The sequence below is a fragment of the Equus quagga genome, chromosome 15, assembly GCF_021613505.1.
Source record: "Equus quagga isolate Etosha38 chromosome 15, UCLA_HA_Equagga_1.0, whole genome shotgun sequence".
Lineage (NCBI taxonomy): Eukaryota > Metazoa > Chordata > Mammalia > Perissodactyla > Equidae > Equus > Equus quagga.
The window spans coordinates 48614845-48629998 of record NC_060281.1 but is presented as its reverse complement, the minus strand read 5'-3'; the positions used below and the strand labels follow the sequence as shown (position 1 = coordinate 48629998).

General features: G+C 43.8%; 1 long non-coding RNA gene across 1 annotated transcript in view; it reads left to right on the top strand.

The window, feature by feature from the left end:
* LOC124227331 (uncharacterized) overlaps positions 1 to 14051 on the top strand; it is a 129578-nt gene extending 115527 nt beyond the window's left edge. Inside the window, exon 3 of the long non-coding RNA XR_006885452.1 lies at positions 13948 to 14051. This is a non-coding gene — a long non-coding RNA (uncharacterized LOC124227331). The remainder of the gene's footprint in view (positions 1 to 13947) is intronic.
* The last annotated feature ends 1103 nt before the right edge of the window (positions 14052 to 15154 follow it).

Here is a 15154-nt window from a genome sequence, read left to right as displayed (position 1 = left end):
GGAGCCTGTTGTGAGGAAATTGTTATCGAGCCAAAAGAATGATCAGAGCAACACAGACAAACACCAGCTCCGCAGTCCTAGAGGATCTGAGCCTGTAATTGAATGAGGCGATTAGCTTTGGGCTTTCTCTGCAGCTGATCAAATAGCCACCACGTCATAGTCGTGCATCTGGAGTTTCCTGGTGCTCTGCTTGGCTCTGTGCAGAGTTGAGACAGAATGACCCTGTCTTGGCGACAGCAGAGGTCCCAACCCTGTGTCTTGGTGGGAGGGGAGGGGGTGCTCAGAGGGATTGAAAGGGTTCTGGGGATCCCTACGTGTATACCTATGTTCTTAGTCAGTGGCTACTCAAGGTTCAACTATTATCCTGTGGACATTTTATTGATATTTTAAAAAAAGGAATTTTACAATTAAATAGAGGAGAACCAGAACCGGAAGGCAGCAACCGAGACAGTTAAGTATAGTCACGCATCGCTTAATTACGGGGATGTGGTCTGAGAAGCGAGTTGTTAGGCGACTTTGTCTGTGTGAACATCATGGAGTATACTTACACAAACCTAGATGGTATAGCCCACTGCACACTTAGGCTATATTGTACGAATTTTATGGGACCACCATCGTACATGCAGTCCATTGTTGACAGAAATGTCTTTATGCGGGGCATGACTGTAGTTTAAAAGCAAATCATTTCCATTAATTGATAATGGACAATCTAAAACTTCTCCCAGAAACACTGATGTTTGTGTATGTGTGTGTCTGTCTGTATGTGTGCATGTATGTATCTATATGCGTGTGTGTGTCTATGTGTGCTTGTGTGTCCTTGTGAAACAGAAAGGAGGGAGGGAGATAGACAGAGAGAGGAGCAGTGAAACAGGACTTGGCTGTGGGGCTATGCGGAAGACCAAGCAGGAGCAGGAGAATGTTGACAAGACAGTAGGGAAAGAGCAAGACAGAGAGACAACGAATATGGGCTGAGACCAGAGACGAAATAGAGTGAGAATTCAGAGCAAGCTCTCGGAGGAACTGTCAGTTGGCTCTAAGTTTCTACTGTTTCTCAACAGACTTCTGGCTCCAAGAGGCTCCAGTTCATTAGGGGCCATCGGGAATCCATGTCAGGTCACGATGTCCAGGAAAGAGAAGGGAAAGGGGATGGCTTTGTGGTTGACCGTCTTACTCAGACAGGAGGGCTCAGGGGACCTGTGCAAGCTCCTCAGTATCGGCCATGCTTCAATTACGCTGCTGGAGAGACAGAGGCTTAGCTCAGTAGCAGGCAGTCTGGGGCAGAAAGGAGGGAACAGGCCACTTTCTGCAGCGCTAACTCCCATATCCTCTGGGTTGTCGCCCCACAGAGACTTCCAGGCCCTCTCCCCAGAGGAGCTGAGGATTAAGATGGATCAGAGGACCCACCGCAGACTCAAACAACTGTGCTCTTCCAAACAGCTCTTCATTACCACATTGCGTTTAAGTTTTAGCTAAACATTTCATTTATTCTTCTTAAGAGGTGGGATTGTAACGAATGCAAAAAATGGAGTATAAATCCTTCCTTAAATATTTTTACTTGGGGCTGGCCAGGTGGTGCAGCAGTTAAGTGCGCACGTTCCGCTTCTCTCAGCCCGGGGTTCGCTGGTTCGGATCCCGGGTGCGGATGTGGCACTGCTTGGCAAGCCACGCTGTGGTAGGCATCCCACATATAAAGTAGAGGAAGATGGGCACGGATGTTAGCTCAGCAAAAAGAGGAGGATTGGCAGTAGTTAGCTCAGAGCTAATCTTCCTCAAAAAAATAATATATATATATATATATATATAAATATTTTTACTTATTTTCAGTAATTAAAAAATTTTTCTTAAGATCTAGTTTTGGGGGCTGGCCGGGTGCGTAGTGGTTAAGTCCACGTGCTCCGTTGCGGTGACCCCAGGTTTTCAGGTTTGGATCCCAGGCACGGACCTAGCACAGCTCATCAAGCCATCCTGTGGTGGCATACCAATAAAATAGAGGAAGATTGGCACAGATGCGAGCTCAGCAACAATCTTCCTCAAGCAAAAAAAATCTACTTTTGAATTCATTAAATGGAAAAAAGTATATTGAAACCCCATATTTACATGAATGAGGACAAATGAAAGATTAGAAGAGAAATAATATTTCAGTTTTACATTAAAATGGAATATCCTAATTCAGAGGAAAATTTTACAACAAAGAAAGACATCCCGCATAGAACTAATCATTTCTTTTAAATCATATAGAAATGTACCAAATGCTTACAAAGAAATATAGCTTTGAAATAGCCGGCTTCACAGTGCGACCATCTTAAGAAGCGTCTTGCAGACTGATTAACAGAAAAGAACTTAGTGGTGAATCTGCCTTCTGTCTGAACAGGCCACTCATCACTATTCTGTTCTTTTTTTCTCCTAAAATGATAAGCTTTGAAATATCAGGTTTTGACTAGTAGTTTTCAAATTCCTTAGCATAGAGTTCTCATAACTTTATTATAATTTGTTATTGGTCACAAAAGTAATTCACGTTTATGGTGTAATAGTTGCAAAATATAAAAAATGAAAAATAAACCCTGCATTAAAAGAATGAAAGCCAAATCCTGCAGAATCTCAGCACCCTGAGTTAATTATTGTAAAAAAAATTGGAGTGTGTTACCTTCTAGCCTTCTTTCCATGCTTTATTTATTTTTTTTAAAAGAATCTTAACATGCATTGAGTTCTTTATATTAGTTTTTTCCTGAGTTAATTCTTAACATTTTCCTATGTCACTAAATACTTTTTAGACATAATATTTAATGACATCATACATTACTTAGCCCTTCCCATCTCTTCACCATTTTTTGCTTAATATTTTGCAATTCTGAAAACTCTATGATAAATATTCTCGTACAAAGATTTTTGAGTGAATCCTGGTTGTTTTCTTCGGATACATTTCTAGAAGAAGATTTGCTGGGTCACATGGTGTGAAGAGATTTAGGTCTCCTGATGTAGCGAATGTCGCTCAGGTCTTTTTAGCCTGTCCACACAAGTGAAGTCACAGGAAAAGGAACAGCTTTTCTCAGCCTGAGAACCCCTCCTCTTGCTTGAGCAGCTGCAGTTACTTGAGTCCCCCTGGATATCTTTCTCTTCCTCTCCAGCATATCCAGGAATTTCAGGAGGGTGCCTCACACAGGTTGGCGCTGCCTCAGACACATGGGCACCCTCACTGCCCGTGTGCTTTGGGAGCTGCTGCTGACCTGCTCCTTGGTGCTTTGGGCTGCTGGTGCTCATCTTCCCTCCTCTCTAATGTACACTGACAGAGGGACCCCATTAAAGGGATTCTTGCGTGGTGTGATGTTATGGCCTTGGTACCCCTAAGGATCTCTGGTTTCAAGTGTAGCTTTTCTCTCCCTGGAACACCCCAGGTGGCTGGATCTGGACAGGTCCAGTGCTTGGGCACTTGCCATGTGTTTGGGACTGCTACCTCCTCCATTTGGAGACCCGGTTGCCTGACAAGTCTGCCTGATTCTTTCTTCCCATGGACGATTTCTTCCCAAGGATACTGTATTTCCTCTTAAAATGTAACATTAGGTGGCCCCATCTAAGTTTACCAAACATGTCTGAACTTCAGATGAGGATGTAGTTCTGGATACTTCCAAGACAGCTTTTAGCTTGCCTTCCCAGCAAATTAGTAAATTTAAATAGATATTAGGATAGAAGGCTGTTGCCAGGGATAGTCCAATCTCTGATCCAGCCGGCAGGGATTTTCTCTGTACTATGTAGGACTAAACTGTCCTTCAGAAAGGATGAGTCCATTTACATTTCTAACAGAAGTGCCCACTTCCATAAGCCATCAACAATATTAGATACCATCTAATCTAAAAAAGGATTTTGTCAATTTAGAGGCAAAAAATTATACATTCTTTTCTTTTTCTTAATTTATTTCTTTTTTCCCCTGAGGAAGATTTGCCCTGAGCTAACATCTGTTGACAATCATCCCCTTTTTTTGTTTGAGGAAGATTTGCCCTGAGCTAACATCTGTTGCCAATCTTCCCCTTTTTTTGTTTGAGGGAGATTCACCCTCAGCTAACATCTGTGCCAGTCTTCCTCTGTTTTGCATGTGGGTTGTCATCATAGCATGGTCGACAAGTGGTGTAGTTCTGCACCCAGGATCTAAACCTGTGAACCTGGGCCCCCAAAGTGAAGCGTACTGAACTCAACCACTACACCATGGGCCAGCCTCCAACTTTTTGCTTAATTTTTAAAATCTTGAAATACACGTATTTTTCTCATTAACTTTTATATTTTGAGGATGTTAATTAACCATCTCTTCATCAGGTGGGATATTTTCAGTTGCAACCAACAGAAAATCTAAGGGATTTATAATGTCATAAATAAGAAGACCCAAGTAGGACAACTCTGAAATTGGCTAATTCGGGGGCTTCATGGCATTATCAGAGACCCAGGTTCTTTCTGGCTTTCTACTCCGCTGTCCTTGACATATGGCCTTGCTCTCAGCCTCATACCTTCACAGTCTACAGGTGGTGGCTCATAACTCTAGAATTCATCTCCTCATCACAACAACATCCGGGGAAGAAAGAGTCTCCTCTCTTCCATAAATCTCTTTTCAAGTTTGAGTAAAAACTTTCCCAAAAGACCTAAAGCTGACTTCCCTCTATAGCTCATTGACCAGAACTCCATCACACGCCCATGATGACGAAGTCTTGGGCAAGGGCGATCACCGTGATGGGCTTAGATTAGTCATTACTTGACCCTGAGTCTCATGGACAGAGGAGTGGACACCTAAACAACACAGGGGCTCTCCTAGCAAGGAAGAAGGGGGGAATGGACTTTGAGTTGGCTTCCAACAGTGTCTGCTACACCACTACTTTTGTATATGAAATTCTAGTTTTGAAACAGAAAGTAGCCCATCTCAGATCTTTCTCAGAGCGGAGGCTGTGATGTCAGAGGAATCTCTTCATTGCTAACGTGCGATCCTCAACAGAGGGGCCTGCACCTCCCTGGAGGTCAGAAGGTTGAACCCTCGGCTGCATTAGAGTGGGACTGCCACATAGCTCAGACTCCCCCAACTTAGGAGGCAGAGGCATTGAAATCAAGGAGTCTGAAAACATTTCCTTTTCTCCTAACAACTTCTTCAAGTTCCTAAAGGACTTCATTTTCCTGAGGAGAGTGTGAGGTATGTATCTGGTACTCACAGAGACCACTTCAGACATCCATAATGTTCCCTTACTCCTGTGGCAGCTGTATGAGTTTTCTTCGGCTGCTGAAATGAATGACCATAAACTTACTGGCTAAAGACAACACAAATTTATTATCTTCCAGTTCTGGAGGTCAGATGTCCATTTGAAGTTGGTCTCACTGGGTTCCGATCAAGGTGTCCATACGGCTGCAGTCCTTATGGAGGCTCTAGGAGAAAATCTGTTTCTTTGCCTTTTCCAGCTCCTAGAAACCACTCACATCCCTCAGCTCACGGCCCCTTCATTGTTCTAGGAAACCAGCAACGGCAGGTTGAGTCCTTCTTACGTTGTATCACTCTGACTTTCTTTTCTTCCTCTTCCACCTTTAAGAACATGGTGATTACACTGAGCCCACCTGATAATCCAAAATAATCTCCCCACCTCAAGGTCACCTGCTTAGTAATCTTAACTCCATCTGCAGCCTTAATTCCCCTTTGCCATGTAACCTGACATATTCACAGGTTCTGGGATCAGGATCTGGAAATCTTTTGGAGGAGTCATTGTTCTCCCTTCCACGGTAGGTAGGAAAATAATTCCCTTTTCCTCCTCTATAATCTTTCTAAATGTTACTGTGGTATTTGTAGTTCTCAGAGTATCATAGTTAGGGTACTTCTGGCCTGAAAATAGTCCTGCTTTGGTTTTCTAGAGACCATTTGCTTAATCTCCCTCTGGGCCCATAAGGGCTGTACTTCTGGGTTTTTGCTGAAGACACAAAATTTGGAATCAGAGCAAAGAGCAAAAATATCTCTTCTTCCCGACTTTCTAAGCCTTTCTGCTCCTAAGCATCGATATTTCTAACCAGTCGCCCATTATAGCATCTCCATCCCCCTGTGCTGCCATTTAGGGCTCTTCTGTGTCTATTCATTCCCCTTTCGTATAGCCTCCTTGTCGGAATAAATCCATCTCGGAGCAGAGAGTCTTCTTACTCCCTTTCGGTTTTCTTTTCCCATTTCACGAGTCTGTGGAAACCACACACTAGGATGCAGTTGGCCCAGCACTCGCTCCGACAGGTCATACAAGTTCGCCTTTATATTAGAATTTGCCTTAGGTTGTTTCAACAGGTAAGACGTAATATCCTTTTGCTCTGTTTTTCTCTTCTTCCTAATCTCATTTGTTACACAACATGTTTTCTCATCATTCCATAATCCAAACTAATCACAAGAGGAAAAGAATACTTGCATGTGGGATGCCAGGGCAGCAGAGAGCTCGCAAAGAAAACAGAAGGAAATTGAGCACAGTCTCATGGTCTGCCACATGCAGACTTTGCACTTGGCCTCTGTAGATTATTGGAGATCTGGGAAACACCAAAGATGTAAGTTTTCTTCCTCTTTTTGACTGGTTCAGTATTGGCTTTCGGGTTGCAGTAGCCTAAATATGTCCAGAAAGGAAGCTCAACAAACTCTGACCTCATAACTCGGTCCATAAATTCTGGATCTTTCAGTAATCTCTATTTAGCCAGCCGTAGAGCCCTCTGAGATAGAAAGTGTTACGGAAAGCCCGATGGCCCTCAGGCTGTGTCGGAAATATTACTCAGTATCAAATTGAAAAGAATAAACGTATTTGAATCATGCTGATTGCATTTTCTTTACGAACTGGTATGGAATCCTTGTAGCATACTCTATTTGGGGTTTCTATAACCCAGGAATGGGAATGGACATCTCGCCCTTGGGTGCCTTTGAATAATCAGTCACTGACTTCTGAAGATGCTGTGCTTGGCTACTTGGGGTCTATGTATTTTTTGAAAAACTGAATCCCACAAAGGGCTTTTTTGTTGTTGTTGTTGGTAAGGAAGATTGGCCCTGAGCTAACATCTGTTGCCAATCTTCCTCTTTTTGCTTGAGGAAGATTGTCCCTGAGCTAACATCTGTGGCAATCTTTCTCCACTTTGCATGTGGGACGTCACCACAGCATGGCTTGAGAAGTGGTGTGTAGGTCCATTCCCGGGATCTGAACCTGAGAGTTATGGGTGGGTGAAGCCAATGGAGCCCTCGAACTTAACTGCTATGCCACTGGGCCAGCCCCCACCAAGGGCTTTTTTTGTAAGCATCTCTGCTTCTTAGACCAAACAACTTCTGGTTCCCCCGAAACCCGAGGCCTCTAGGGTTCCTTTCCAGCCAAACGCTTACAGAAGGCACCTGCGTTTCCTTCCACAACAGAGAAGAAGGCTGATCAAGGAAAGCCTGAAAGGAAATGACTAGAATGGGGCAGGACCTGCCACCTTTCTTCCCCTTTCTCCCCTTGTCACGCACAGGCATAATGGCACAGCTCTGTACTGTCAGTTAAAGCTGTTACCAGGCATTATTTTCTTATCATGTAAGCTCCTCTCCTCCCATCATGTCATTTCTTAGAGCCCTGTAATTACCCAGCGGTGTGCATCCGGGCTGTCAACAGGATCTTCTGAGTGAAACATAGCTAAATAAATTCCTGTAATGAGGAAGGAACATAATCAAAGGTGGGTCTCTACCAATCTCTTCCCCAGTTGTGGTCTGCCTCATTCTCACTGGACTGCTCGCTTATTCACTGCAATGCTAACACGACTGTGTCCCAGTGAGGGTGAGCCTCTCTCTTGCATTCCAAATGGAGCCCACACTCCCAGGGCCCCCTGTGTTTGTGTAAGATATGGAGACCAGCATTGAGAATAGGGAGGAGGCTCTCCTCTTGAACGGATGCTTACAAGAGGGAGGTTGTGCCAGCTCGATTACTCCCTGTTTTAAAGCATTTAAAATGTAAGCAGCCCTCTGCTAGCTGACATGATTTTGTGGGGCTCAGTCTACTTTGCTGTTCTTAAGCGGTTAGTCCTTGTTCATTAGGCAGAATAATGGCCCCCCCATAGATATGCATGTCCCACAGAACCTGTGACTATCATACACGGCAAAGGGAATTTTGCACGTATGATTTAGGTTAAGGACCTTGAGATGGGGAGATTATCCTGGATTCCTGGGTGGGCCCAATGTAATCATAAGGGTCCTTACAAGGGAAGAAGGAGGTATGAGAGTCAGAGAAGGGGAAGCGATGTTGAAAGGAGAGGTTGGAGTGGTGCCATTGCTGCCTGGAGCCGAGGAATACAGGCAGTCTCTAGAAACTGGAAGAGGCAAGAGAACACATTCTCCTTCGGAGCCTCCAGAAGGCACGCAGCCCTTCTGATATCTTCAGTTTAGCCCAGTGAAAGCCATTTCAGAATTCAGACCCCAAGAACTGTAACATCATACATTTGTGTTGATTTAGGCCAAAAGTTTACGGTGATTTGTAACAGCAGCAGAGGAAATGCTTTCCCCAAACAGAGCACATTTTAATTAGGCTCTTTCCGTGGCAAGGATTCCGTGCAGCTCAAACAATGAGGTGTTTGTTCTGAGGAGGCCTGTGCTCAGAAGCCCACCCACTAGGAAGAGCAGGACCTGGAGGTGGCTCCGGGAGCTTCAGCAAGGGACCTGGTGGCTTTTGGCCTGACTCAGCTCTTTGGTGTGTCTGTATCTCTCTTCCAGCTAGCTCATTTTTTTCCCAATTCTCTGCTCTCTGGGCTTTATTCTGGGTCTCTGTTGTTTTTTTCCAATTCCTCCTGCCTCATAACTTTTCCCTGAGAATGGGGCATCATGGTTGCTCCTCTGCCCCAGAACGTTCCCTCAGCTTCAGATTTCTGTTATCTGCTCCATTCTTTCAGTGTGTCTTAGTTCACATTCCTGAGGGAGAACCTGGTTGACTCAGCCCAGTCACCACACTGGACCGTGTCATGGGCCGCTGGTTAGCCTGTAAGTGGACTGTCCTTAGGTCACGTGCCACTCCCGGTCCAGTCAGCTGTGGCCAGGGGGTCAGAGTGATGTGTAGGAAGTGTGGCTGCCTGTGAGCTATGTCTTTACAAGGGCATGGCTGCCTAGAAGGGGCAGCAGGTGGAGGGGGCACTAAGAGTTGTTGAAGCCAATTGAGAGCACAAAAAGCAACCTAGGAAGCTGATTTTCTTTCTGAATCAAGAGTGTAGAGACAACTTCATATGGAATCTGTCACTAATAAATTGCAACGAGCCTTGTAAGGCATCCAGTGACGCCACCTTCCCCCTCCTTCTCTTGCTGACTCTCCAAGCCACAATGAATATCCATTTTCTGGCCCCAAGGAGCTGGGGTTTTCTAAGGCAGATGCACAATGAGGTAACGCTTTCTGTAGAGTTTGGTCAATGGCATAAAAGGCCAAATCAGGAGGGATCAGGGCCCAGGAATAAAACAAAACCAGCAGCTAACATCTATCAAGTACCTACTATGTGCCAGGCACTGTTTTAGAAATTTGGGTTACACCTGTGAACAAAACAGCTCCCTCATGGCTCTAAAAAGGAGAGGAAGACATAATAACAACCAAATTCTCCCGGGTGAGGCTGGCCATTTGTTCAGAACCCAGTCGCAGGCACCAGGATGAATCTGGCCCAGCACATGGAGTGTCAGAGGAGCCGAGCAGCAGATAATGGGCAGGGATCCAGATAATAACACAGAAACTAGGATATAATTTGGGGGCTTGGTTTCCGAGGAATCAGACAAGAACCCAGCCTAAGGCCCCATCATAGTACCCTGGGCAATGATTTTCAAACTCTATTAGCAGGAGGAGCCTCCCCTCGCCCCCACCACTTCTTGACGTGAATCTCATGCTACCGCCCGATGTGTAAAGCAGACGAAAGCACAACTCTTCCTTCTGAAGCTCGGTTCAGAGCCTGCTATTCTATCCTCTCCCTTTCTGTTCCCTATTTCTTGGCAGCCCCTTGGGCATCTCTGTGAAATTATTAATGCGATTCAAAAACCACTCCCTGGGACATCTCGTTTTTAGGCTAAATACCTCTAGTTCCCTCCATGACTCCTCAATGCACTTATAAGCTTCCAGAACTGTCACTAATCTAGTTACCTTTTCCCAGGTAAACTGTGTTGTGTCAGTGTTGCTCAGTGACTATCAGTGGTCTGATCACGACAGGCCATCACCACACTATCGCCTTCTCTGAGCTGGAGTCCTGGAGGCACCCTGGGTGCCATCTTCCCATGTGTATATCCACTCTGCCATCTACATTTTTGGTGTTATTAGCTCATTCCATAAATTCTTACTGAGTCCTAACTACGAGGCTCGATATTAAGCCTTTTGTATTAAAGTCTGGGGCTAAAAGAACAAATGAAACATAGTCTTCATCTTGAAGGCCATTGGGGAAAGTGGGAGACAGGCAAAGGAAGGTGTGCTGGAGGTTTACTTGGCAAAGTTTGGTAAATGCTGTAATAGAGGCAGATGAGGGCGGGGGGAGGGGGGGTGGAGGAGCAGGTAATTCTCCCTGCGGGATGAGTTTGCTTAACTGGTCTCTAATCTAGCACTGCGTTCCAGTCCCTAACTGTGTGACCTGGGGGTAAATACCTGCCTCTCCCCGTCCCCACCTCCATTTTCTCTCGTTTAACATCAAGGAATGGGACTCAAATATTTCCAAGGTCCCTACATGTTCCATCCCAGGTACCAATTACGGTCTTCCACAGCTTCTGATTTGGTACCCCCCAATTGGAGTGCAGAGTGCATTTTTCTTGTAAAAACACATTTTTCAGTAGTGATTAGGGGTACTTTCAGAGATACAGTAACATTTCTCAGAGGAATGTTTATGGTTTGGGTGATCAAATCCTTATTTTTCCAGAATTCAGAAAAATCCCCCAAATCTCTATCCATTGCCTTGGATCAGCCTTGCTTCACATTGGGATCCTGGAACCTGATCACTAATTCTGGCAACACCCCTACTCTTGCTTCCTGGATTAGTGCATGTGTTTGCTTCCATTCTGACCTAAATTCCCATCCTACGCCCTTTCTGTTTTTTGTCTTTTCAAACCTCAACCAATGTGGTGTGTACCGAATGCAGACTCGTAGTGCTGTATGGGAAGTAAAACCTAGCTACTATTTATAACATGCTCTAGGACAATGGATTTGGAACTTTTTATTAACTTTTCCATTACCTTTTCTTATTTTCCTTATTTTCCGGTCATAATATATTTCCATTTGGCCAGTCATCTACTGGTCACTTAGATCAAATTTAACGTGAAATGATTTTTGCATGTGTGTATGAGGAAGATTGGCCCTGAGCTAACATCTGTTGTTAATTTTCCTCTTTTTGCTTGAGGAAGATGGTCCCTGAGCTAACATCCGTGCCCATCTTCCTCTACTTTGTATACGGGATGTCACCGCAACGCCACTTGATGAGTGGTGTGTAGGTCTGCACCTGGGATGTGAACCTGTGAACCCTGGGCCGCTGAAGCAGAGTGTGCAAACTTAACCACTATGCCTCCGGGACGGCCCAAATGAGAAGATTTTTGTAATTGAAAGTGGATGTTGAATGTTTTTAGGGAATTTGTTTTGTCCTTCTTCTGTTCACCTAAACTATACTTGGTTTCCCTTTTTGGCAAAGGTGATCTCTTTTTCCTTCATACCGTAAATCCACGTCTCCCATCAGTTAAATGTTGCTTGTCTTTTTTCTTTTGAACACATCCTCTAAAGGGTCGTCATTATGGTTAATGTCCTGTTACCTTGATTCCTGCCGCCTGTCCTTTTTTTTTTTTTAAAGATTTTATTTTTTCCTTTTTCTCCCCAAAGCCCCCCAGTACATAGTTGTATATTCTTCATTGTGGGTCCTTCTAGTTGTGGTATGTGGGACTCTGCCTCAGCGTGGTTTGATGAGCAGTGCCATGTCCGCGTCCAGGATTCGAACCAACAAAACACTGGGCTGCCTGCAGCGGTGCACGTGAACTTAACCACTCAGCCACGGGCCCAGCCCCACACCTGTCCTTTTTGACATGATTTGTATCCCACTGGGATGCTGGGATTTCTAGATCTTACTTGAGGGATTTTTGAGACTTGTGGTCATTGGGCATTCCCCTCTGATCCCAAGCAGAGGTGTCTAGGGATTTTTTTTTTACATTTATGAGTTTTGAGAGCAAATTTTCTTGTCTCAGATTTCAGATTACTCTTAAATTGGAGTAGTTCCCAATTTGGGAACTTTCTCTTAGCAGCCCCAATTGCAGTCTTAAAGCTTCTCTTGGTGCATCCCCTTTACACGTGGAGAATTTCAGGCTTTTGAGAAGAGGCGAAGGGAAGATTCCACTCCCATCTTGAGCTCTCCCTGTGCTCCTTTTGGTTACATCTTTGTCTCTTAAGCATTTACTCTTATCTGTCTTAAGGGTTATTATGACTTTCAGATAACAACTGAAAGTGGAATCAAAGATATCTTTCACAACTTTTCTCACCATTTTCTTTATCTGAACAATAGCCTGAATACATCATTATGCTGTATTGGCCATTGTTTTATAAAAATAAACAACAACAAAAACCCCAAACTCAATGGAGATGGTCTGACTGTAATAGTCCAGAGCCAGCCTCCCATGCATTTCTTCTCTAAAGGAATCAGAAGTTCTTTGATGAGGAAGAGTCTGCTCCACAGAGACCTGTGCTGCTCTGCTCCTGGCTCTATAAAGGTCACCTTCTGTTGGCTCCCTCTTTCTTGTTTTGTTATCCTTTAACACTAGATATGCTGCTGGACTTTTAAAGGCTCCCTTGTCTACTTTTAGATAACTTTTTTTGCATTCTTTCCTACCCTGAGAACTGTGCATATTTGAAAATTGACTTTGAATTTTCCAAGAGAGAGTGATGTTTTGGGTACAGAATTTCTACTTTGCTCCTCTTCCTAGAGATAAGTGAGCTGATTCCACCAACTAACCGCCTGACTGTGGACAGTCCCCTTGTCTTCTCAAGGCTCGTTATCGACACTTCACAGGAAGGGAAGAAAACATTACTATGCTGATTTGGGCAGAGCCAGCCTCATTGAAGACTAGGAAACTATTAACTGCCTACTTGTTCTACAGGGTTGGGGATCGAATGAGACAGCAGAGAGGCAAATATGGGCAGCTCTATGAAAGAGCGTATGCTAAGGTGTTATTATAGTATATCTCTTGTGGCATTATGCATGTTTGCTACAACATAGCTCTCTTTGTACTTATTTCCTTCTCATTTTCTCTATGTTTTAGGAGTTTGATACTCAACTTTATCTTAGAAGACCATGTGCTGTATTAGAAAGAACACAAAATTGAGAGTTAGGAGATGTCGGTGTTACTCCTGGCTCATGAACTGTAGTGTGCCATATAGATGCTAGTTTTCATCTCTACCATTAATAAAAATAGCTCAATAAACTGCCTACCATGAGTTAAACTTTTTTATATGCATTAGCTCATTCAATCCTCCCAACAACCCCTTAAGGGAATTGTTGTTATTATCCTCATATAACAGAAGAGGAAACCGAGGTTTAGAGAGGCTAAGTGACTCGCCCAACATCACACCTCTAAGTGGTATTCGACCCCAGATTTGCATGATCCTAGAGTACCTTTCCTTTAACTTTACTTTACTACCATACCTCACATTTTTTCTGGTATCAATGATAATTTTAATAAGAGTAATACATATAGGTACATGCTACACGATCATCTACTTTATCCATCTCAAAACTGGTAGAACCAATCATTTAACTTTGGAGCTAAAATGAATGTGAACAATCGCTTAGTCCAGCCTCCTCAACTTACAATTGAGGAAACTGAACCCCCAAGAAAGAAAGTGTCACTCCTAAGGAGGCGGTAAACCCCAGAGCTGACACTTGAATTCCAAACGACCTTGACTGCTCCATTTCCTGGTCTCTTCTCATTCATTGTGCAACTGATCATCACATTGTGTATTCCTCTTTCAGGGATCACAGATGGATCCTTGGATGGAGGCCATGGACTCACATGGTTTTAAAGAAGGAAATCGTGCCTGGTCTTTTCAAGGTCTTCTTTTGACTCAGGTTCATCAGGTAGGTGACTTCCACCCTACCTTTGCAAGTTACAGTTTGCCAAAGGGGATAAACTAATTGCATATTGTCTCCCTTGATCACTCTATTGGGCCTCTTGTGTCACTCTGCCAGTTTCCACTATAGTCTTCATGACGAGACCAACACTGACACTTGAGATGCTATAGTCTAACATATGAAAGGCCTCTGATTCATGAATCCTTGTATCAGATGGGATACTGTCTGCTGCAAGTAACAGCAAAGGATCAGAAAACCCAGACCCAATGGGCTTAAACAGTAAGGGATTTATTGTCAAATAAAGCAAGAGGTCTGGAAGGAGGGACATTCTGATGATGGTCAGTTAAGTGGCTCTGTGACATCTATGCTCTACCTTTCTGACCTGCCAATCTCAGTTTGCCACTTAGCTCCCTTCATGATTTCAAAATAGCTGTATTATTTCTAGGCATCCATTCTTGCATTGGCCAATGTCCAGAGGCAGAAATGGGGACAATGGCAAAGAAGCTGTTCCCAGGAATTACCCTCTGCTCACTGGTCAGAATAGGGTCACATGTCATTTCCTAAGACGATCACTAGTAGGGGAATAGAATTATCATGATTGGTTTAAACTAATTAAGATTTACACCCATGGAATGGAATGAGGCCGGCCTTCCCAGAGGTCTTGCAGAAGAATGTGGATTCTTGATGAACATTGGGGTTCTGATAGCAAGGAAGAAAGGGGAGTGGGGCCTGATAAGACCTCTTGACATGCTATCATACTGAAGCCACTTTAAAACTAAAAAGTCAAGCATCTTTGCATTATGTAATTTGTTACTTCTTTTTACCCAATTATATAAAAAATTTCTGCCCCCAAATTAAGAAAATTTTACCACTAAATTAGGAAGAGAATGGTCAGTGCTGGCAAGGGTGTATGGAAATACTCATATTCATTATTGACAACACTATAAATGGCATTCAACCTTTGGGAAAGCCATTTGGCAATTTGTATTGAGATGCAAAAATATCCTGTGACCTAGTGAGTCTACTTCCGGGCAGCTATGCTAAGGAATTAATCCAGACTAAGGGAAAAGGCTATCAATGTGAAGATATTATTTCCAATATCATTCAG